General features: G+C 50.4%; 1 protein-coding gene across 4 annotated transcripts in view; it reads right to left on the bottom strand.

Annotated features, from left to right (window-relative positions):
• The window catches only part of ZCCHC2 (zinc finger CCHC-type containing 2), a 347,582-nt gene that overhangs the window by 251,360 nt on the left and 70,832 nt on the right, over window positions 1-25,390 (bottom strand). The window lies entirely within an intron of this gene.

Raw genomic sequence — 25,390 nt, 5'->3', positions numbered from 1 at the left:
ATATATAGGAAAAGAGAATGTATGGTATGTGGCAATGTTCTTATTTTATCTTTGCATTTATACTACCCAAATTATACATTCTCCCTATCATGTTCCGACGGATATAGAGTGCATTTTACATGGCAAGCTTTGCTTATTAAAAACACACACCAAAAATGTTCACAGCAAAGAGAAAGTTACTCAGCATGTGCAGTAGTGTAGGTGCTTTGAGATGTGTTCCTTGTAGGTGCTCCACTACCCTCCCTCTTCCCCTCTACTTTGGAGGGTCATAATAATGCTAGAGAAGGAAGGCGGGGAGGAGAGGTGGTCACACATTGCCAAATAACCACCTCAAGCGCAGGGGCGGCTCCAGGCACCAGCATGCCAAGAGCGTGCTTGGGGTGGCAAGCCACAGGGGGCGCTCTGCCGGTTGCCAGAAGGGCGGTAGGCAGGTTGCCTTCGGCGGCATGCCTGTGGAGGGTCTGCTGGTCCCACAGCTTCGGCGGACCTCCCGCAGGCGTGCTGCCGAATCCATGGGACTGAGGACCTCCCACAGGCAAGCCACCGAAGGCAGTTTGCCTGCCATGCTTGGGGTGGCAAAATACCTAGAGCCACCCCTACTCAAGCGGTGTGAGACGAGGACTGTGCATGTGCAATCCAATCGGGCATGCTACCATAAATCTCCAATTCTGCATGCTGGGGTGGGTGCACAAACACCTCAAGTGGAGCACCCATAGGGACACACATCTTGAAGAACCTAAGTTATTGCACAAGGTGAGTAACTTTCTTCTTCAAGTGATGATGCCCCTGTGAGTGCTCTACTTTAGGTGACTTCAGAGCAGTGCCCTCCAGTGGAAGGAGGGAGCTTTGGAGTTGAAGTTGTGGCAGATGACAGTACAGTGAGTCCAGACAGACTATCAGAGGTTACATACCGTTTTAATGCATAATGTTGCATAAATGTAGGGGCTGAGGTCCACGCTGCAGCCTTACAGATGTCCATAATGGAAATGTTAAGGATTGCTGTGGAGGCCAATAAGACCCTGGTGGAATGTGTGTGAATCTCTGCAGGGGGTTGCTGGTCACGTTGATGGTAACACAGTTTGATGCAATCCAAAATCCATTTAGATAGCCTCTATTTAGATATGGCATCCCCTTTGGATCATTCAGTAATTGAGATACATAATTTTGGGGACTTACAACATGATTTAGCTCTATTTAAAAGGCTATTGCCCTGCGTGCATCCAGGGTACGTAATAGGGAGTGCCATACCTCGTGGGGTTTGGGGTAGAATGTTAGTAGATAGATCAACATTTTGCCTAAAGTCTGAGTGCGGTCTCAGGTAAACTTTATCTTTGAAAAAGACTGTGGGTCTTTGGTGGATCTGCCATGAGAGCTACCAACTCTCCCACTTGTTTGACAGATGTAATAGCCACAAGGAACACTACCTTTATGGAAAGGTGCAGTTGAGAGCATGTCGCTATGGGCTCAAATGGAGGGCTGGTGAGAACTCAAAGGACTAGGCTGAGGTCCCATGGTAGAGTAGGATTTTGCACTTCCGGGTAGATGATGCCTTTAAGGAACGGTTTTGTGAGTGGGTGGGCAAAGAGCAATATCTACTTTATGGTGGAATGCTGTGACAGTGGAGAGATGTACTCTGAGCTCATGGAGAGGCCCGATTTAAGTTCTAATAAAATACTCTAATATTAGAAGCAAGGGGACTGAGATTGATAGAATCTGTTTTTGTTGGCACCAGGTATTGAATTGCCTCCATTTGTGCAAGTACGCGTGACGGGTGGTTGTTCTGTAGCTGTTTAACCAAATGTTTTGTACCTCAGTCAAGCATGTCATTTCAGATCCTGAGCCATGGAGTAACCACGCTTTGAGGTGGAGTCTTTGGGGATCTGGGTGAAGAACATGACCTGCATCCTGAGACAGAAGACAAGGCAGAAGTGGGAGGAAACGTGGTGGATGCACCACCAACTTGAGAAGATAAAAGGCATCAGGTTTTCGGAGGCCACATGGGGCTTATTAGGATTTCTTTGGACCTGTCCTGCCTGATCTTGTGGCTCACTTGCGCTACGAGGGGGATGGGAAGGAAAGCATATAGGAGAGGAATGTTCCATTGGACGAGGGAAGTGTTGCTGCCTAGAAAGTGGGGACCAAGTCCTGCCCTGGAACAAAACTGCAGGCATTTGACATTTTTGTGCAGTTGCAAATAGGTCTATTGTTGGGAACTCCCAATGCTTGAAAACATTTTGGAACATGTGTTCCTGAGAGAAGTTCCTGCTTAGTGCATCTGCTATGGTGTTCTGGCATCCAAGTAGATATGCTGCTGTGACATGGATATTGTGCGAGATGCATCAGTGCCAGAGCTGCATGGCTTCTCTGCATAGTGAGTGTGAGCACACTCCCTGCTGCCTATGAAAAAACATTCGTGTCATGTTGTCTGTGAGGACTTGTGTGGTCTTGTTTTTGATGATCGGTAAGAAGTGGGAGCAACCATTGTGAATGGCTCATAGTTCTAAAAGATTTATGTGGAGAAGGGATTCTGCTGGGGAATAATGGCCCTGGATGGAATGTGAGTTCAGATGTGCCCCCCAGCCCAGGAGCGATGCGTCTGTAATGATGGTCATCGTTGGGGAATTTTGTACAAGAGGAACCCCTGCACAGACATTGTCTGGTTGTGTCTACGAGAGCAGGGAGTCTTATTTTGTTTGGCATTGTGAGGTGCTTGTTTATACTGTGTGTGGGATGTAAACTGACTGGAGTCCAGCTTTTAGATAATGCATGTGTAGTCTTGCATGCCTGACAACAAACATCGTTGTCTAGTAGTTGCAAACAAGTCCTGGCAATGACTTGCAGGCTGCTTCATGCTGTGGAGATCAGGTTGGTTAAGGTGAGAAATTGTTGTGGTAGAGAGGCTGACACCTCGGGAGAACTGAGGTAGGCTCCCAACAACTCTAGTTTTTGAACGGGTGTTAGTGTTGATTTTTGTGCATTTATCTGGAGGCCTAACCTTGTGCAGAGAGCTATTGTCTGTTTGGTGCACTCTGATGCTGCCTATTGTAGGTGCTTTCAGCAGGAAGTCATCCAAGTTTGGGAATATTAAAGTTCCTTTCCTGTGGAGGTAGGCCACCACGATGGCAAGGACCTCTGAAAAAGAAGTACTGGATAGGCCAAAGGGTAGGATCTTGTATTGGAAATGATCCTGTCCTAGTGCTGGAATTACAGTGGCTAACGTGACCATCTTGAAGTGTTGGGTTTTCACAAAGAAGTTGAGTGGAAGATTGAGAATGGGTCTCCACCCTCCTGTTTTTTTTCTGTATGAGGAAATAATGTGAATAGAAGCCCCTCCCCTCTGTATTCTGTTGGTACCAGTTCTACCGCTCCTAGATGTATGAGGTGGGTTACCTCTTGTTGCAGTAGGGCTTCGTGAGAGGGGTCCCTGAAGAGAGAGGAAGGATGGGGGAGGGGAAAGGGGAGTAAAAGGGATGAAGTATCCAACCTCAATTATCTCCAGTACCCATTTGTCTGTTGTGATGGACTTCCAGACTGGATAGTATGGAATTAGACAGTCTGCAAATGGTTGAGAGATGGGGAGGGATTCCAACGCTGAGAGATGTGGCGTTCTCTGACCCTCGACCAACACATCAAACTTACTGTCTGGAGGATGGTTGTGAGATATGGCATATTGAGGTAGAGGCCGGCGTCTCCTTGCAGGCCTCTGTTTTTGGCCCTGTGGTTCATACTGTCTAAGTGTTTGTGTCTACGGTGTAGACCGGAATTGCTGCATGTTATAGTATTTACTCAGTCTTTTCTTGTTCCTAGGAGTATAAATTCCCAGGGATTTCAGTGTTGCCCTTGAGGATGTGTAAAGACCGATCTGTCTTGATGATGAAGAATTTGGGCCCTTCAAAAGGCAGATCCTCAACTCTCAATTGCATCTCTTTTCCAGAGAGATGCAACCAAGAAGCTCGCCTCATGACTATCACAGTAGCTGTAGACCATGCTGCCATATCTGCAGAGTCCAATCAATGCCTATAATCAATGCCATTCCAGCAATCAGTTGTCCCTCAGAGACATCACTCGAAACTAGTATAGTTGTACTTGTTGGTTGTGGCAGACTGATGGTAGGTGGCAGCATCTCCTGCAGTTGCATGGAGCTGCTTGGTGCTGAGTGGTGTTGTTGATGGCATGGGTTTAGTTTTCCCCTTACTGTCTATATCTGAGCTGGCTTGCTTGGAGTCCTTTGCTCTCTTGTGGTACCCATAGTACCAGAGGGTGCTGCAACTTCAGTGGTAGATGTTTCTGGTGCGGTAAGTACCAGCTGCATGTGTCAGCTTGGGGACTGACGTCTCTTGGTCATTTCCAAAGTTGGTGAATCCAAAGTACACTTTTTAGTACACTTTTTGGTTGGGTGGTTGGTTGTCCGAGCCTTAGAAGAAAAGACGGTTACTCACCTTTGTAACTGTTGTTCTTCGAGATGTGTTGCTCATATTCATTCCAAGTAGGTGTGCGCGCGCCGCGTGCACGTTCGTCGGAAGAATTTTCCCCTAGCAACACCCGGAGGGTCGGCAGGCGCCCCCTGGCGTGGCGCCTGCGTTGCGCCTTTGTGGCACCGTATATTATGCCCCTTGCCGACCCGGGCGCTCTCAGTTCCTTCTTGCCGGCTACTCCGACAGTGGGGAAGGAGGCGGGTGTGGAATGAATATGAGCAACACATCTCGAAGAACAACAGTTACAAAGGTGAGTAACCGTCTTTTCTTCTTCGAGTGCTGCTCATATTCTTCCAAGTAGGTGAATCCCAAGCCTTACCTAGGCGGCGGGGTCAGAGTTGGAGGACTGTCGAATGTAGAACAGCCAAGCCAAGAGCTACATCGTCCTGGACTGCTGCACCAAGGCGTAATGGGCAGAGAACATGTGCTACGGACGACCACGTGCTGCACGACATTATGTCTTGTATAGGCACACGGGCTTAGGAAGGCAATTGAGGAAGCTTGTGCTCTCGTGGAATGTGCAGTCACTCGTTCCTGGAGAGGTGTGAGCTAAAGCGTAGCATGTTTTAATGCAGGCCGTCACCCAGGATGAGATTAGTTTGAGACGAGACAGGATGGTGACCTTTCATTCCTGTCTGCAACGGCAATAAAAAGTTGGGAGGTCTTTCGGAAAAAGTTCTGGTGCGGTTAATGTAGAACGCCAGCGCTCTGCGAACATCAAGATGAATGTAGGCTCTGCTCCCTGCGAGATGCATGAGGTTTAGGATAAAACACTGGGAGGAATATGTCCTGGTTTAAGGTTGGAAAAAGGGAGACCACTTTGGGCAGGAAGGCCGGGGATTGCTGGGCGCAGCTGCACCTTGTCCCTGTTGGAATATCGTGTAAGGTGGGTCTCGACAAGAGCGCGAGGCTCAGAGACTCTCCTGGCCGATGTAATGGCCACCAGGAACACCACCTTCCACGATAGATTACAGGAGAGAGCAGGTCGCCAAGGGTTCGAAGGGAGGGGCCATTAGTTTTGAGAGAACCAGACTGAGGTCCCAGGAGGGGCGGGACGGCGGACCTGTGGGATTACAAGCCGCTCCAAGCCCTTGAGGAAACCTAGAGACCATCGGGTGAGAGAAGACGGAGGAAGGGGCCGTCTCCTGGATGGACCGAAGAGAATGGCAGCTAGGTGGACTCGCAAGGACGAGAGTGCGAGGCCCTGCTGTTTTATAAGGTGCCATAGATATTCCAATATCACTTGGATAGGAGCACGTGTTGGTGATACGCCTTGCGATTTGACAACCAGCAGAGAACGTCTTCCATTCGCCAGCGAGGTAGCCCTGGTTGCAGACTTCCTGCCTTTCCAGGAGCAACCTGCTGCACTGGGGTAGAACAGCGCAGCTCCGCAGAGCTCAGCCCAGCAGAACCATCGCTTGTCAGGTGGAGGGACTGGAGGTCGGGATGGAGGAGCCTGCCGTGGTTTGAGATATTAAGTCTTGATGTAGCGGCAGGAGAACCGGACTGGCTATGGACAAGTCCAGCAGCGGGTTACCAGTGCTGGCGAGGCCACACTGGGCGATTGAGTATTACCGAGCCTTGTCCTGCGCAGCTTTACCAGGACTTTGTGCACCAAGGGAAGGCGGGAAGGCATATAGGAGGTTGGCGTCGACCAGGACAGGAGGATGCATCCGAGATCGATCCGTGGGCAAGACTGCGGAAGAGCAGGAACCTGGGCACTTTCGTGTTGTGCGGGAGGCGAAGAGCTCGATCCGGGAAACCCCACCTCCGGGAAAGAGAATGGGCTATGTCGGACGAAAGGACCACTCGTGGGCTAGGAAGGACCTGCTGAGATGGTCCGCCAATACGTTCTGGACTCCTGGGAGGAAGGAGGCCACCAGATCCATGGCGTGGGTTATACAAAATTCCCAGAGTGCGATAGCCTCCTGACAAAGAGGGAGGCAAGGGTCCCTCCCTGCTTGTTTATACAGTTGCATCGCGTGGGGTTGTCCCTGAGCCTAAAACGCAACGTCCTCACACCGGTGAGGGAGAAAGTCATAAGACAGACGAGGCGGGACTGCATCGCAGCTCTCGGACGTTGATGTGCAGTGAGAGCTCCTGAGCAGACCAGAGACCCCTGTGTTCAGGGAGGACCCCGCATTGAGCTTCCCCAGGTCCCAGGGAGGATGGCGTCTGTTGTCAGGACCATGGATGGTGACCTGGATGGAACACGATGGCCACGTACCATACCAGCGCGGGTCTTGCACCACAGAACCAAACGGCGGAGAGTGAGAGATGCATTGGCTCGCAATAACCGGACACATATGTGGGGAATGACCACGATAGTCCGATTTTGCTGTTCCTGAGGACAACTAACGGAGGCAACGCCCAATGTGCAGACCGAAATGACGAGACGTTTGTAGACAAGTCAGCCACACAGAGGCCGAACTGAGACAAACAAGTAAAAGCAGAGATACGTGAGAAGGAAGAGACGAGATAACCCATCATATATGTAAGGACATTCCAAGCACAGGAACCGAGCATGGGTAGGAAGCGAGGCGTCGCGAGAGTGAGGATCAATGAGAAAGATCCATATAGTACTATCCTCTAGCGTTGGTACGAGGATGACTTGTCGAAATTGATCAGAGCCCTAGAAATTCTCGAACACATCTGTTATGACCGCTATTGTGTGTGGCGACCTGAGCTTGAGACCCGCCGAACAAGCAGTCCGTTCCAGGTAGGGAGACACACATGCTCATCGACGGGAGGAAAGGCGAGCCACTACGCCATAATTGTAAACACACCCGCGGGCAGAGGAAAGGCCGAAAGGGCAGGACTCTGAATTGAAAGTGGCGTCCCGTACCACAAAGCGAAGAAACGTCTGTGCCGGGTGGGTACGGATCGAAACATGAAGTTGCGTCCTTTCATGTCAGAGAGCAAGCGAACCCAGTCTCCCGGGTCAGGGCCTGATAATAGACCAAGGACACCTCTGGGAACTTCACGTTCTTCGAAGGGCGTTGAGTTCCGCGCAGGTCTAGGATGGGTTGGAGGCCCCTTTGACCTTGGGGTTAAAAAATAGCGCGGGAGTAAACCCTCTCCCTCTCTGAGATCTCTGAGTCACCTCCTCATAGCTCCGGATTTCCGAGAAGCGTGAGCCTCATGGTAAGGAGATTTGCTTGTGAGCAGGGGTCCCTAGAGAGAGACGGGGAGGGTGGCGTGGGAGCGGAGGAGGCGACCAGAACATAACACTGGGCACCTCCTGGTACCAGCACTCCCCACCGTGCCGCACGAACCCAACAATCCGAAGTAGATGGGTTCCACCGCGGGAGAAGGCAGAAAGCGCGGTTTGAAAAAACGGAACTCTCTCTCTTTTGTTGTTCTCGAGATGTGTTGCTCATATTCATTCCAAGTAGGTGTGCCGCCCGTGTGCATGTCGTCGAAGATCCCCCAGCAACACCCGGAGGGTCTGCAGGCGCCCCTGGCGTGGCGCCTTTTGCGGCCGTATATATGCCCCTGCCAACCCGGCCGCTCCTCAGTTCCTTCTTGCGGCTACTCCGACAGTGGGGAAGAAGGCGGGTGTGGAATGATATCATGCCAACACATCTCGAAGAACAACAGTTACAAAGGTGAGTAACGTCTTTTCTTTGATGCGGCGCTTGCATCAATTCATTCCAAGTAGGTGAATCCAACGCTTACCTAGGGGTGGGGTCGAGTGTGGAGACTGTCAAAATGTAGAACAACCAACAAGAGCTCATCGTCGCCTGGACTGCTGCACCAAGGCGTAATGGGCGAGAAAACATGTGCACGGAGACCACGTGGCTGCACGACAATATGTCTTGTATAGGCACAACGGGCTTAGGGAAGGCAATGAGGAAGCTTGTGCTCTCGTGGAATGTGCAGTCACCCTCCTGGAGAGGTGTGAGCTAAAGCTGAGCAGTTTTAAATGCAGGCGTCACCCGGATGAAGAAGTTTGAGACGAGACAGGGTGACCTTTCATCCTGTCGCAAGGCAATAAAAGTTGGGAGTCTTTCGGAAGGTCTGGTGCGGTTAATGTAGAACCCAGCGCTCTGCGAACATCAAGTGAATGTAGGCTCGCTCCTCGAGGATGCATGAGGTTAGATAAAACACGGGAGGAATATGTCCTGTTAAGGTGGATAGGGAGACACTTGGGCAGGAAGGCGGGATGCGGGCGCAGCTAGCGACACCTTGTCCCTGTGGAATATCGTGTATAAGGTGGTCTGCGACAAGAGCGCGAGCTCAGAGACTCTCCTGGCCGATGTAATGGCCACCAGGAACACCACCTTCCACGATAGATACAGGAAGAGAGCAGGTCGCCAGGGTTCCGAAGGGAGGGCATTAGTTTTGAGAGAACCAGATTGAGGTCCCAGGAGGGGGCGGGACGGCGACTGGGGATACAAGCGTCCAAGCCCTTGAGGAAACCTAGAGACCATCGGTGAGAGAAGACGGAGGAACGGGCCGTTCTCCTGAGATGGACCGAAGAAATGGAGCAGCTAGGTGACTCGCAAGGACGAGATTGCAGCCCTGCGTTTAAGGTGCCATAGATATTCCATTCCAATCCTGGATGGGAGCACGTGTTGGTGATACGCTTGCGAACTGAACACCAGCGAAGAAGAACGTCTTCCATTCGCCAGCGTAGGTAGCCCTGGTGCAAGCTTCCATGCTTTCCAGGAGCACCTGCTGCACTGGGTAGAACAGCGACAGCTCCGCAGAGCTCAGCAGCCAGGAACCAGCCGGTCAGTGGAGGGACTGGAGGTCGGGATGAGAGAAGCCTGCCGTGGTCTGAGATATTAAGTCTGATGATGTACGCACGGTGCCGGGAGGTCGACCGGAGCGGGACCTGCTACCAGCCTGGTGCCGGAGGTAGATCGCAAGTAACGACGGTGAGATGGGCTCCGTCGGGATCGGTACCGGGAGGTAGACCGTCGAGGACGAGTACCGGTCCGGTGACCTGGACCGGTGCCGCGAGTACGACCGGCGCCGAGAGAGAGACCGGTGCCGGGACTGCGAGCGGCGGTGTGACGGAGACCGGCGGCGGGAGCGGTGCCGTGATCTCGATCTCGACCGGTGCCTGTCCACTTCTCCGAGGGACATCGGTCGAAACATAGCCGGCTCCCCGTAGAGACGAGATTACCCGCACCGGCGGTGCCGGGGGTTTGAGGCGGGGGAGGTTCAGTCAGCGCTATCAATTCCCTCGCCGTCGCAAAGGTTTCCGGCGTAGTGGGAACAGCAAGCTCGACCAGGGCATCCGCCGGGGAGCTGTCTGGCACCGGACTCAACGGCTCTTGCCTGGCCGGAGTCGACGGTGGCTGGGAGAACCGGTGCCGCGGCAGATGCGGTGCCGGACGGCACGGTTTCCCATGCTCAGACTGCGGTGCTTGTAGCTGCAGCGCAGGAGCCTTGGACTTCTTCGCCTTCGGCGAGAGGGAGCGGTGCCGGCTGACTTCTGCGCCGGAGACTGTTTGGTGCCGCGGTGTTTTGGCGGTGCCGGTCGTCTCCGGTGCCGATGCGGAACTTCTGCCCGGTACGGACTTCGGTGCGCTCGGTGCCGGAGCTGCCGGGGTCAAGGCGGCCTCCATAAGGAGCTGCTTTAGACGCGATTCCCGCTCCTTTTTTTGTCCTTGTTCGAAAGGACTTACAGATTTGCACTTGTCCGTCAGGTGGGCACTCCCCCAGGCACTTCAGGCAACGATCGTGGGGTCTCCCGTTGGCATCGGCTGGCGGCAGGCCGAGCACTGTTTGAAGCCGGGAGAGCCAGGCATGAGCCCGGGTCCCGGGGGTTGAGGAGGATGAAACCTCAGCCCTCTTAACTATATACAAAATTACACTAACTACTACTACTTTTTTTAAGACTAAGAATTAATCACACTACAACTATAAGTATATTTGAACTATGAGAAAAAACGGGTTGAAAGCTATGGGGAAGTGTGAGGTTCAGCTAAGCCGCACGTTCCACTGTTTCCAACGACCGACGGGCGGTAGAAGGAACTTTGAGGAGCTGGTGCCGCGAGTCGGCAGGGTATATATATACGGTGCCGCAAAGGCGCCACGCCAGGGGGCGCCTGCCGACCCGCCGGGTGTTGCTAGGGGAAAATTCTTCCGACGAACGTGCATGCGGCGCGCGCACATCTACTTGGAATGAATATGAGCAAGCACTCGAAGAAGAACCACCTCTGTCAGAGACTGCTGTGGGTGACTTTTGCCCCTGGAAGAGGAGAGGTCTGTGTTTCTGGCTCAGACACTGGCTTGTGGGACTTCTCCATTAGGAGTAATTTCAATTGCAAGTCCCTGGCTTTCCTAGTCTTGGCTTTTACTTATGGCAGCGTGGACACTTTTAAGGTATGTGTGTCTCGTCTAGGCAGCGGACACACTCACAAAATAACTGGGGGGTTGTTTTATGCTAAGTAAGCTCTGAGGCACTGCTAAATGCTCTGACAGTGAAAGGCAGAGAAGGAACTGAATGGGGATGGTCGCACAGTGACAGATAACCACTTGAAGCAGCGCGAGATGAGGACAGAGCATGTGCAACCCAATTGGGCACTGCTACTATAAATCTCTAATTACAAGAGTAAGGGTGCATATCCTCTCCTGCACCCCAACCCCCAGCCCTGAGCCCCTCCAAACCCAGAGCCTTTCCTGCACCCCAGAGCCTTCACCCCAACCCTTGACCCAGCCCAGAACCACCTCCCACACCCTGAACCCCCCACATCTCCAGCCTCACCTCAGAGCCAGTACCCAGAGCCCACATCCCAACCCCCTGCCTCAACCCACAGTCCCTCACATATTCCAAATCCCTTGGCCTGGAGCACCTTCCTGCACCCCAAACCCCTCTTCCCTGCCCAGAGCCCACATCCTCAGCCAGAGCCCTCACCCCCTCCCGCACCCCAAGCCCCTTCCCCAGCTCAGTGGAAGTGAGTGAGGGTGGGAGAGAGGGAATGTAGCGAGTAGGGGGGAGGGGTCAGGGTGTTCAATTTTGTGCAAATAGAAAGTTGGCAACGCTACCCCTTTGCCAGAGCTGGCTGGGTCTCCCAGGCCCTGGGAGAATAAGGATCAAATAGCATGCAGCCTCCAGCCCCACCAAACTGGGCACTCCGCTCACTGAGAGTTGGCTTCTGCAGAGTCCAGCAGCCTCTAGTGGCAGCCAGAAATTCTGAGAGGGTAAACAGAATTCTACGAAATTCTGCATTGCACAGTGGCACAGAATTCCTTCAGGAGTAAAATGGCAGAGCAGCTCTGATCATACCAGTTAGGAACCAAACTATGAACTAGTAGAATACATGAACTGCAGAGGTGGTTAAAAAAAGGCATTAGTTTGAATGTGCAATTTCAATTGTTCTACAAGTCTTACCACTGTAGCAAATCCATTCAAATGGCACAGAAGGATTATCAGAGCTGCATGAAAGTACTCTGGTAGCCAAGAGGGCAATGGGGAAGAGGAGAAAGCACAACTGAAGTGAGAAAGGGGCTATACCTATAGCTTGTACAGGCTTACAAATTTTATATGGAAACAAAAATCAAAGTTATGGGACTTTGACCTCAGACAGGTGTGACCTTTATTCCAGTCAATATGCAGTAACAGACATTATACACTAGGAAGATAAACAAAAAATGACAGGATGCTTTCCTGTCTCTAGAATTCAGAGAGTAACATTTGGCAGGTACACCACTACTGCTGCTGCAGATATGACAGCATTCACTTAAGACATCATTTTTTCACATTCAGAGGCATCAGAATACTTATGGACACCTGGCACACATTTTAGGTATGTTATCAGGCACAAATCCAAAAGGAAAGTGCCTTTACCATCTGCAAACCACATCTCAAGACAACTGAATAAAAATTAAGACTAAAAATTAGGGCCATTGGTTAACTGCAATTAACTCACGTGATTAACTCAAATTAATCGTGGTTAATTGCAAACAATAGAATACCAATTTAAATTTTAATATTTTTGGATTTTTTCTACATTTTGATTACAATTACAATACAGAATACAAATGTACAGTGCTCACTTTATTATTTTTTATTACAAATATTTGCACTGTAAAAAGCATAAATAGTATTTCTCAATTCACCTCATACGAGTACTGTAGTGCAATCTCTATCATGAAAGTGCAACTCACAAATGTAGGATTTTAGGTTACACAACTGAACTCAAAAAACAGAACAATGTAAAATTTTAGCACTTACAAGTCCAATCAGTCCTACTTCTTGTTCAACCTAACACTAAGACGAACAAGTCCGTTTACATTTACAAGAGAAAATGCTGCCCGCTTCTTGTTTAGAATGTCACCTAAAAGTGAGAACAGGCACTTGTATGGCACTTTTGTAGTTGGCATTGCAAGGTATTTACGTGAATACAACAATGCACTCGCCTGGACATCTAGTAGAGGGCAGCTCCGCTGTTATTATGTGAGAACAGACAAAACCATTTGTAACACGCCCCAATCTCAGTCCCACAGTAGCAGTCCGAAGGAATGCCTACCTGTTTCCTCTCAGTGGATCTCAATCTGGTGATAATCGTGCAGCCGCACTGTGTGTATGATTGGCTCACATTTCCCCAATGCTTAACGATCAGAGCGTTCATCCAGGGTCAGGCGTTAATCTGGCCGCCTTGCTAACTCAAGAACCCACGAGAATTACGCTAGCACGCATGGTTTCTCGGTCAACCTTGCCGGCATTATGCTCTGTTCACAGGCAAAGAGATAGCTGCAAGCCTTTGGCTCTGAGTTAATCGTTGCCATTTACCGACCCTCACCGTCACAAAGGCTTAGGGAATCTACGACTAACGGAAGGATATAGTCAAGCGAGTTCGAAGAAGAATAATGACGTAACTCACTTTGTAAACTGTGTACTCGTTAGATGTGTTGCGCATTGATCCATGCCACACCGCCCCCTTCCCCTACTGTCGGAGTACCGGCAAGAAGGAACGGAGGAGCTTGTGTCTGGCAGGGATATTATATCAGGCGCCATAATTTATGGGCCGTACTTCAGGGGGACTCTGCCCGTCCCAGCGAGTGCTTCAGGTACAGTTCTCCGACGAACGGCACGCGGCGCCTCTCACTCACTGGAGATATGCAACACATCTCGAAGAACAACAGTTACAAAGGTGAGTACAGGTTCTTAAGCCTGGGTCGACAGTGCGGTCGCTATCTTTAGAAATCTTACAGTAGGACTTAACTCATTTTGTCAAGATCTGCGGTGAGTGTTCAAATGAACATTGCTGGGTCACAGCTATACATGAAATATCGTGCATGAATGCGATAAAACATGAGCAGCAGACATACCAGATTCTCCCAGGCATTCAGCAACTGCTCAATTAACACACTTTTTTAATAAGCATCATCAGATGGAAGGCATATCCTCGTGGAATGATGGCAAAGCATGAAGGGCATATAATTTACGCAATATCTGAAAGCGAGCTCGCTCTACAGATGTCCAGGGAGTGCAATGTTGTCCCCGTCACGTTGAGTGGTGGTTAACATGAAGGCCGAAAGCACCTTAGGGAGGAAAGCCGGGTGTGGACGTAAACTGCACCGTGTTCTTTGTAACATAATGGTATGGCGGAACCACCATAGAGCCTGAGCTCGAAGACTCAGCTTTCCTCGTAGCCATTACATCAGCCAGACGTCCTTCCAAGACAGGTATAGGCAGCGAGCAGGTCGCTAACGGGTCGAATGGAGGAAGCACAAGTCTGGTTAACCCAGAGTGAGGTCCCAGGTTGGGGCTGGCGGCGTACCTAAGGGTGCATGCGCTCCAAGCCCTGAGGAACCCCCGAAACCATAGAGTGTGAGAACACAGAACACACCACCTATAGCCTGGATGGAAGGTAGAGATGGCTGCCAAGTGTACCTTCGGCGAACACCGCTAGGCCCTGACTGTTGCAGGCCGGAGGGATAGTGTCCAAAACGAGAGGGGATCGAGACCCCAGCAGGTAAAGATAGCGTGTTCGCACCTGTAGGAGAGACGCTTCGCCACCTGGCCAGGTACACTCCTGCCACCCTGATAGTCACGTAGGAGCCACACCGCTAGAGGTGAAGGAGACTGCAGGTCCGGGCGGCGAGTCTGCCGTGTCCTGAGTACGAAGTCTGGGTGGAGTGGAGAGGTAATTGGGCAGTTATTGACAGCCGAGCCAACGTGGCGTATTAGTGCTGCCTGGGACACGCGGAGTGATCATGAGATGCGCGCTCCCCTGGGCTCCTGCGAAGATTTGGCGCAGGACCCAATGAGCCGGGGGAACGGCGGAAGGCATAAAGGTGTTTGGCCTCCCACGCAATAGGACAGCGTCCGAGATTCGGTCCCGGAGAGACCTTAAGAAGGAGCAGAACCTCGGACATTTCCCGTTTCTCCGGTAAGCGAACAGGTCCATATGTGTGGAAAACCCCCACTTCTGGCGCACAAAATGCATCACAGTCAGGCAGGGCGACACACTCATGAGACAGGAAAACCCTGCTGAGTCGAATGCAGGAGAAAGGATGTTACCCAGATTTATTTTGAGTGGCCTATGCAAAAGTCCCAGAGATGGATGGACTCCTGACAAAAGGAGGAGGACCATGTCCTTCCCAGGTTGATGTCTATGTAGTACATGGCCGTTTGTTGCTGGCTGTAAACGACCGAGACGCTACGGCCTCGCAGCTGCTGCTGGATACCCCTGGCACGCCAGGCAACGCTTCTCATCTTTGAAAATCATTGATTTGTGGAACGCCAGCCCTGAGAAGACCAAAGGCATTAAGCTCAAAGGTCACTGAGGTAGCACCTGAGCTGAGATGATGACCCTTCATCGTCGAGGGACAGTGAAGGACGGGGGCGGATTAGAGTGGACATCCCTGCACCATCACCAGGGAAGGGATTAGCCACCTTCTTAGGGCACCTAGTGAAGCTCAGGGGAATGGTTGACTATGGTGACCACTCGGCCCTATCCGGCAGTCAGGCCGATTTGCAGCCAAACTTGGAGATGACAGAGCAGAAGCTTAGCAGGTGGGTAACAAACACGCAAAAGCGCGTGGACCCGAGAGGCGAGGACAAGTGAACCAAGTGGATGTTTCCGTCGTGACCATCGTGCCTAACATGTGAAATAGGCCTTGAACAATGCCCACAACCACTGAGTGACTTGTGTCTTGAGTTCCTCAAGATAAGCCAAGTGCCCAAGAACGCGAAACGGATTTTCGAGTCGGCGGAGGTGGGTGGCGACTACAGCCAACTTGTTAAATTGCACTTGGCGGCTGTAAAGCAAGGCCAACACAAGCAGGACCGAAACATGGAACAGTACCAAGGTTGGCGATAGAAGCGGAGGTTATCTCCTGTGCGGAGGGAAAGATGGCAATGTGACAAGTACCGTCCTTCATCATTGAGGCGGCATCCCCAGCCCCAGGAGCTAAGGACAAGATAAGGTCCCAGGATGCCATTGCGGACTTCAACCTCACAACATAAACTGGTTTGAAGTCTCGTTAGGGAGTGATAGGTCAGGACCTTCCGTGCAAGTAAGGATTCGCGAATCAGTGCCCCCTTCGGCCAATCCGGCGTCTGCGCGTCTGTGTAAGAGAATTGCGCCGAGAGGAGTCCCTGAAGAGGACAGGTTGGACCAAGAATTGAAGGTGGCACCAAAACTCCACCATGCGCGGGGACCGCGAACTGAAGTATCAACTGGGACCAACGCACAAAGTCGAAGTAGAGTGTAAACCGCTTGATAACTGGTACGCCGGCCTCGGTGCACCTTTGAAGTTCGTCTTTGGTCCCAATGCGTGCAGTGCTGAGAGCCTCGATCTTGGCGCTCTGCGACGTCCTGAGGTTTTGTCTGCGGACCACCGTAGTCGCGCGCGACGGCAAAGCCCACTGTGGCATGCACAGATCGTGTTGTTGTGCTGGGGACGGAAATGCCTGCGTTAGATCGTCGCGCGTGATTCATGCCGGAGAGAGAGCTCATTTAGGAACTGTGTGCCCTCCAGGGCTTTTGTAGCCTGGTGCTTATTTCACGCAAAGAGCCTTTACAAAATACATTAATGTTTGGAACCGAAGCATGAGTAGCTCCTTCATAGTCCGAATAGCCTGAAGAACAGCTCTAGCCGCCTTTTCCCTTCCTCCAAAGGGCAGTGACAACTCTTGGCCGGAGTCTTGATGGAGAAGCTCACCTTAATCTTATCCCCGGTTATCCAGGTGTTATGAATTATAGGGCTGCAGGGCTTCTTGATTATTGCCACGAGGGCTATAAGAGCTTTGCAGGAATCCACTTGCGGTCTACTGAAGTAGGGTCCATTCGCCTAGCCACCTTCGATCTTCCGGGGCTGGCGCCTGTGGCCATGCCGTTACCCTTTTTCTTGACCAACTGACATGTACTAGTGCACAGGGATTTGAGGACGGACGACAGACCGGTAGGTCGTACCCTCCATAGAGTATTCGGCATTCGCCAGGCTGATGGTCCGAATAACCTGGTAGGCCACTGGTGGGGCAACCAGCGATAGAATGTTCATTACCGGTCCCCTACTCGGGACCTCCTGCAGCTGGATGGTCCGCATTGAGTGCTAACCTTTCGCATAGGAGAGCCTGATGGGCTCTTCAAATTGTTTGGTGGGCGACACTAGAATGGCGGTCCTGAGCAGAAGAGCTTGTCCGTTCGTGGTGAAGACACTGATGCGTGTCTGCATGGCCCATGGAGGTGCGGAAAAGCAATGGCAAGAATCGGACTCTACCAGACCTTGCCAAACTGGCACCTGGGACCGGTACCGCAAGGCGCACTGGTACTGAACGAGATCCGGACCTGGGACCAGAGCGTGCGGAGAGGATCGGACCGAGAAATCTGAGGTGGAGCGGCTACCAGGGTCACAGTGCCTGTATGTCGCGGTGTGCTGGGAGCCGGAACGGTGCCGGATTATCCGGTCGTTCGTGATGACGGACATCCGACCTGCTTGCGGCGCGTGCGCACCTGGTGCGAGTTAGAGCAAGCACGTGGGCACTGCCGAGTGGCGTCGGAACAGCTGAGTGCCGACGAACTTGGAGCGTACTGCGGGTATCCGTGATCAGGAAACGGTGCCGCCTTGCTGCGCTGAACAGATGGAATGTGTAACAAGGAGGCTTGCAAGAGACTGTAGAAGCCGCACGACGGTGTGTGCTGAGGGGGTTCTGTCAGCATCCACTCTGTCACCGTGAGCACGAGATTCCCTCGTCGTTGACAATGTCTCCGGCGTGGAGGGAACAGCAAGCTCGACCACCAGTGGTGTACCGGGGAGCTGATCAAGCACCGGATTCGACGGCCCTTGGTGGACCGGAATCGACGTGGTTGCGGACGTCGCCGAGTGCTCGCAGGGCCGGTGCCGGGAGATACTGGGCTTAGACAGGCTCTCTGTCCGCGGTTGCACTTTGCACGTGACATAGTAGCAGGCAAGCTCGCACCATGCAATGCGCCGGAGGCAGTCAGCACTGGATTCGATTGCCCTTTGTGGGACTGGGTCGCACTGTTGCCGAACGGTTGGCGGTGCCACGGCAGGTGTTCGATGCCGGCGATCTGACATATAACGGCTCTCGGCTGCGGTGCAGATTGCACAGAAGCCGCAGGAGCAGGGGAGCTCAACCACGGCGCGTTGACGGGGAGCTTGTGTGCACTGGCAGAGAGTCGTGGCTTTCTCACCCCAGGAGAGAGGGAGCGGTGCCGCGCCGACGTTGGTGCCGGTAACGGCCGGTGCCGCGGGGTCCGTGTGCAGAAGAGGCTGCGTCTTCGCCGAGTTATGCAAGCGCGTCGGTGCAGAAGGTGAGAGGGAAAAGAAAGTTCGCGCAATTTGCTTTCTCTTGCTAAATAGCATTGCCAATGGGAACACTAGCTGTGAAATACGACCCGAGGCACACGAAACCAGAGTCGTGTGGATCTCTGTCAAGCAACGGCCGAGGCCGGCCAAGCACGGCGACTAAGAAACCGGTGACGGCTGGGCAGGGCCTCTGGCAAACCAAGTTTGCGGGGAGGGCCTACTCCACCCGAACCCGCTAACTATGGTTAGACTAACTAGCTAAGCAAAAAAAACGCAGAACCTATGAGTAAATATATATATACTAAAGGGGATTATAACTATATTTCTAAATACACAAGAACTACGAGTAGCTAGGGAAGCGGAGGTCAGCTAAGCTGCGCTCCACTGTTCCAACGACCGACACGGGCGGTAAGAAGGAACCGAGGAGCGGTTGGGTCGGCAGGGGTATATATCAGGCGCCATAGTGGCGCCACTCCAGGGGGCGACCTGTTGGCCCACCGAGTGTTGCTAGGGTAAACGTTTCTCCGACAAACGTGCACGCGGTGCGCGCACACCTAACTGGAATGGATATGAGCAAGCACTCGAAGAAGAATCAAAAGTGCCTCCAAAAATCTGAGAAGGATAAGGTGCGGAGCATGCTTTCAGAAGTCTTAAGACCAACACTTAGATGCGGAAACTACAGAACCCAAAACCACAAAAACAAAAAAAAAACAGAAAACAACAACAACAAAAAAAAAAATCAACCTTCTGCTGATGGCACCTGACTCATATAATGAAAATGAACATGCATCAATCCACACTGCTTTGGATCATTATTAAGCAGAAATCGCATGGATGCATGTCCTCTGGAATGGTGGCTGAAGCATGAAGGGGCATACAAATCTTTAGCACATCTGGCACGTTAATATCTTGCGTCACTGGCTACAACAGTGCCATGTAAATGCCTGTTCTCGCTTTCAGGTGACACTGTAAATAAGCGGGCAGTATTATCTCCTGCATGTTTGTTTGAGCAATTGGCTGAACAAAGAAGTATGATTGAGTGGATTGGAGGCTCTAAATTTTCACACTTTTGTTTTTAAATGCAGTTTTGTTTTGTACATAATTCTACGTCTATAAGTTCAACTTTCATGATAAAGAGATTGCACTACAGTACTTCTATTAGGTGAATTAATTTTTTTTTTACAATACAAATATTTGTAATTAAAAAATAAATGAGCACTGTACACTTTGATTTCAATTAGAATGTATCTGAAGATAAAAAACATCCAAAAAATAAATAAATGGGGTTCTATTATTGTTTAATCACATGATTAATCGCTTGACAGCCCTACTAAAAAATGTAAAAAAAACATTCCTGCAATGCCTTAACTCCATCAGCAATTGAGGCTGTTCAACAATCCAAGTCACCATCAGTGGTCTCCAAACGTTTTTCCAGAAGTTTGGTTACTCATCTTTAAACAAGATAAACACAAACTGAGAATACAACAGTAGAGTCTTCAGATAACAAATTAGCACATTATAGTTTACCAGCACGAATTATTTCTACAAATTATACCTCCCAAAAGATGACAACATAATGTAACAAAAGTTCTTTAAAAAATGGTAGTTTAAACTCACCTCTGGAAGGAAAAAAAATTCACTTCAGAAGGCCCATTAGCAATATTTTTACGAATGTAAAAAAACCTCTGAAGTGAACAAATAGGGAGGTTCCTCAAGACGTACAGTCCCCATCTGCATTCCACACAAGTATGGATGCACACCATGCACTTGAGTCTAGAGATTCTCAACAAGTAGTGTCCACTGGTGTGTACACACACACACACGCCTTCCTCATGCTCCAGACTGAGGGCCTAAAAGGCAGCGTGGACCAATGGGACATCTGATTTTGTCATCTTCCTGAATTAGATTCAGAGAGAAATTAATCCTGATAGGATGAAGGGCCGCCATCCTCAGAAGGTCCAGGAACAAAAACGGTCAGGGCCAGTTGGGTGCTACGAGAACAACTCCTGCCTTGTTCCGACCGATGTTTCTTAAGACCCATGATAGTGGGGAATGGGTGGAAAGACATTCAAGTTGGTCTGTCCATGAGAATAGGAGAAACTCACCCTGGGAGTCTTTGCCCATAGATGCTCTGGAGCAGTATTGGGGAAGTTACTTATTCGTTTGGGGGTATGGAGGGCCCATTGAGGTGTTCCCACTAACTGAATGTCTTGCGCAGGACAGAACTCATGGTCTGCAGAGAAGTGCCTGCTTGGGTTGTCTGCTAATGAATTCTGAACACCTGGATAGTGATATGGTTTCTGGTGTACCAATTCCAAAGCCTGACTGCTACCAGGCAGAGCGAAAGGGATCTTGCACTACCCTGCTTGTTTTTATATAAGAGACCATGGTGATGTTGTCCAACATTGCTTGAATACAGAATGACTGCATGAGCAGGAGAAAGGCCTACTCACACTCGTTCTGGGTTCAACTACCAGGTTAAAGATGTGATGACCCTGGTGAGAACAGTCACTCTGGTGTTTATGTGGTCCCCATCTGGCATGTAGAAGGTCAAGAGCCGGGCCTACAGGCAGCATAAATGAAGTCTGACAAATGGTGTTACAAGTACACAAGGCCACGTGGCTTAGCTGAGACAGCATACATTGCCCATTGACTAACATTTTTGGGGGCAGGGTTGAGAGCGGGAGGAAAGCTCTTGCTGAAACTCGAGTCCAGTGTCACTGATGCACTTTATCATCTGTGTGCTGCCAAAACAGACTTTTCTTTGTTCATGTAAACACTGCACTTCGCCACAAGATGAAGCAGGAACAAAGTCACTCATCTGACTGTGTGGTTGGAGTGACCTACTACTTGGAGCTAATCATCAAAATAGAGGGAAAACTGATTTCTCAGATGGGCTGCCACCATAGAGGAAAGCCTTTGTGAATACCCTGAGCACTACTGCTAATCCAAAGGGAATGGTTCCGAACTAGTAATGTTTCCTGACTAACCAGTAACTGAAGCAATTCTGTAGGACAGATTAATATCTGCATTTAAAAAAAAAAAGTGTCCTTCATATCGAGAACTACGAATCACATTCACACCTTGTAGGGAGGGGTAACCAACCTGAATCTGAATAAGATGATGTTCAGTTGTCAGGGGGTCCCAGATCCTAACCCTAAATCTCTTTTGGAGACTAAGTACCATGGAGAATAGTAATCCTCTCCCTTGATACTGAGGTGGTACTTACTTGTTCTATTGCCCCTTGCTGAAGAAAAGAATCTTCATCCTAGTAAAGAATCTCCTTGTGAGAGAGGTTCCTGAAGGGGAGTGGGGTGCAGAGGGAAGCGAAATTTGATGGCGTAACCATGGTGGATAATTTTTAGCAACCAACTGTCTGTCTTGATAGAGTCCCAAGTGTAGGTAAAACATGAGACTAGCCCAAAAGAAAAATGAGGAGACTGATGCCTACCATTTCTATAACTGAGATGTCAAAAGTAGCCCTTAAGTGGGTGGGAATGGGTGGAGGTCATGGCAGTAGAGGGGTCTGAAAATGGTGTGAACACCTATTCTCTCAGAGGCAGAGGTCTAAATGCCCAGTGAGGGAAGCACTGGGCTTTAGCCTTTGAGGGAGTGGAGAGACTCAATAGTCTTTGATATTATCAGCCTATTCTGTGAGGACAGATCTTGGATGATATTCTGCATCTCTCTAGAGAAACTTAAGCATTGCAACTACGGCTCTTCTCACAACAATGGCTGTAGCCATCTCCCTAGATGCAGTATCTGCTGCCTCCTCTGTGGTTGGAGGGAAGTTTTGGCCACCAAACTGCCCTCATTCACTAAGGCCTGGAAACAGGACCTAGTCTCCTCAGGGAGCTGGTCATTAAATTCCATACACTCAGTGTAATTAGTAAAATCATATTTGGCCAAGAGAGAGTCTAGTAATGAGAGAGCCAGAACTGGAGAGAGGTGGAAGAGAAGATTGTGCTGCTCATCTCTCTTATCAGAGGGAGAAGCCTTTGGTTGCTGTTGCTTACATCACTGTAGCCACCTACACCACCAATGAGTTAAGCGGTGCGTGAGAACAAAAACCCTCACTAGTTTGTTCCATCCAACTGATGCTTCTCTACCCTCCTAGGGATGAGACCACAAGAAGCAGGAGAGTACCAAACCGCCTTTGCTGGGTCCATAATGGCCTTGTTGATGGGGAGGGCAACTTGACCGGGACTTCATCAAGCTGCATCTGTAGCTCCACTGCCACCCTAGGCATGAGCTCTTGATATTTCTTAAAGTTGTCTGGTGGAAATGGAGAAGATAGAGTAACCAACTCATTGATTGAAGATTATGAGATTGCTCACTAAACTGCTGGATCCGGCTCACCTTCCCATTCTGTATATTCCAACAGTGCCATTTATGGATGTCCAGGCAATGGCAAAATAGGATTCTTGCACCAATCCTGGCTGTTTAGAGTAAGGCTCTCATGATCCCTATTATTGCCAGTATGATGGATCAACTGACAGAGGAGGACTTCATCCCACCTTTCTCCTGTGGAATCTTATCTGGGGCTCCTTTGTCATGTCACTGCCTCATGTTGCACAGACTTCTGTGGGGCCTAAGACTCATTCAAAGAGAAAGCCATATCACTCATTTCCAGCAGAACTGACAGTTGCATCTTAACGCTGGCAGGTGGGATAGGAGAACAACTCTTCATTATAGGACAGTCTTTTCCTCTGTTGTAACAAGAATAGAGATTGTCCTGATAGGAGGGACTGGATTGAGCAAAGATGTCCGCTGGGGAAATGTAGGTCTTAGATCACCCTGGAGTACAATGACAATCCACTGGCATAGCTGTCAGTACTGGTGCTTCCCTGGGCATTATGGCAGTTGGCTTTCTCTGGGGCTGTCTCATACTGGTAGTCCATTGGCTGTAGAAGTGGATGGGACCACCAGGAGGTATGTGTGTGTAACAGGTCTCCCAACTTTGGTGGGGTCACGAAAAGACACTCTCTCTTCGGGGCAGTCTTAAATTAAGATGGCTTGTCCTAATGTTTATGAGAGTGCTCCCAGCTATTCTTTGACACCTTCTCCTTAGGCTTCACAGTCTTAGCCTCTGGCTCCCAAGTTTGTGCTTGGAGGGGCTCTGCCTGCTCTATGAGACTGATGTACTTGGTGGGTGAACGAGGGGAGGTCATCCCTGGCACAGCTCTGGTTGGGGATTCATTGTCTTCTCCATGAAATTTTCCGAGTCTCAGTTCCTAATTTTCATGAGTTCTGGGGTGAAAGAGCAGCAGATGATGCACTTAACAGAAATATGTGCCTCACCCAGGCAATAGGGGCAGCATTGATGTTCGTTGCTCACTGAAATGATTGAGGACAGGAAACAGTTTTTGAACCCTGTGCATGCATAATTATAGACTGGAAAGGTGTCAGCCTACACCACCTTTTATGCCCTTGGTTCGGCACATGAGGAGAGCTGTGACACACATGCAGGTAAGACACTACATCCAGGGGCAGGGGGGGCACATGCATATCCCATGTGTGGAATTCACACAGGAACCATCATTTGAAGAACAAACTAATATAAAAAACTATTTACAGACTATAAAAAAGGTTGGAGAAATCTGGGGACACTGGACTGCGACTCTGGCCACGCACTGGTAAGAAGGAACTGGAGAGGCATTGGCCTGCACTGCCTCTTACACCTTAAGTCTGGAGCACAAGGAAGGCATCTGCGCATATGTGGGCCAACAAAACTGCCTGTTACAAATCCCAGAGCTGGGTGATGACATGCATGTATACCTATGTGTGGGATACACACAGGGACCAGCACTCAAAGAAGAGCTGGACTATTGCAGCTGTCATATGACCATATAGTACCATTGTACACACTTTCAAAGTCATTTCTGAGGTTGGAAAAAGCAGAGTCTAACAGCTGAATGTGACCCATATATGAACTTCTTCCTACTGCTGGGTATACCTCTCCCTTCCCCATTTTTCCCCTCCTCGATTTTACTTGCTCCTGGGTGAATTCTGTACCATTGCATGAGCACTGAAAACACGTCCCCTTACAGATATCTTTGCTTCCCTGCAGAAAGTGATGGGGAAGTGAAGGGAAGCCACATCGGGGCTTGTTACTTTAACAGGCCTGGGGATGCCCATGGGTGTAGTCGGGGGGGTGGGGAGAGAAGAGGCAGAGGGGGAAGAAAGTGGGATAGAATAAGGGCATGAGAGAGGGATGGGGTAGGGGGATGGGATGGGAAGGGAAGGGAAGAAAAGGGAATAGGGGAAATCTGAAGAGGGAGGAGCTCTGCATGCAGTGTTCCATCAGCATCTGGGGCTTTCCCATTAAGCAGGTCCATCGAACCCTTACTCTGACGAGCCCCACCTACCCTGCGTCTGGACCACCTCGATGAGTCCCCCCAAATTCTAACCAGCAACACCTGGAGCTCCACCCCCAAGCCCCACTCCTCCTGAACTGGGTCCCCCCTACTGAGCCCCATTCCCACATACCTAGACACCTCTGCAGAGTCCCATTGCCCCTGCATCCGGAACCCCAGAACGAGCCCGTGTATCCAGATTCCCCCATTCAGCTGCCCACACCCAGACTGCCCCAAACAGAAATCTCTCACCTCACACCTGGATCCTTTCCACACTAAGCCCCACTACCTTTGGATCCTGCTGGGCTCTGCCTGCCTGCCCACACCTGGTGCATCTGGCGCAGAGGAGCAGGGCGTTAGGGTCTTTCTGGGGTGGGGAAGGTCTGGCCCTTGTGTGCGACAGGGTTTGGTGCAGCCTCACAGTCAGGTGCCTATCCCAGGGGGAGGGAGGTATGCGCACATGCAAGGTCATCTCCCAGTTCCATGCAGCCAGTGGCCTGTGCTCCCCACTGCCATGCTGGAGCCTTTATTTATTGGCAAATATAATTTGCAGAATTTTAAAATATTGTGCAAAATTTTTTATTGCTGCAGAATTCCCTCAGCTGTACTTCAAGTAATCTGCTGTTTGAGCTACTATTTATATGGGATAAAATGCCCTCTTCCCTCTGATAATGTTCCATTTACTATGTACTTTAATTCTTGAAGTGCTCAACATTTAGTTTCAGCTCCTCTACTGGTTTAATTATATTGAAGTTTAGAGTAGAAGCATTTCATACAAGACTTCACACTTAAGTTTCTCATTTGAAGTGAAAAGTTGGTATT

This window comes from Chelonoidis abingdonii, chromosome 2, assembly GCF_003597395.2.
Source record: "Chelonoidis abingdonii isolate Lonesome George chromosome 2, CheloAbing_2.0, whole genome shotgun sequence".
NCBI lineage: Eukaryota > Metazoa > Chordata > Testudines > Testudinidae > Chelonoidis > Chelonoidis abingdonii.
Note: the sequence above shows the minus strand (reverse complement) of the source record. Positions and strands in the feature narration are given on the sequence as shown.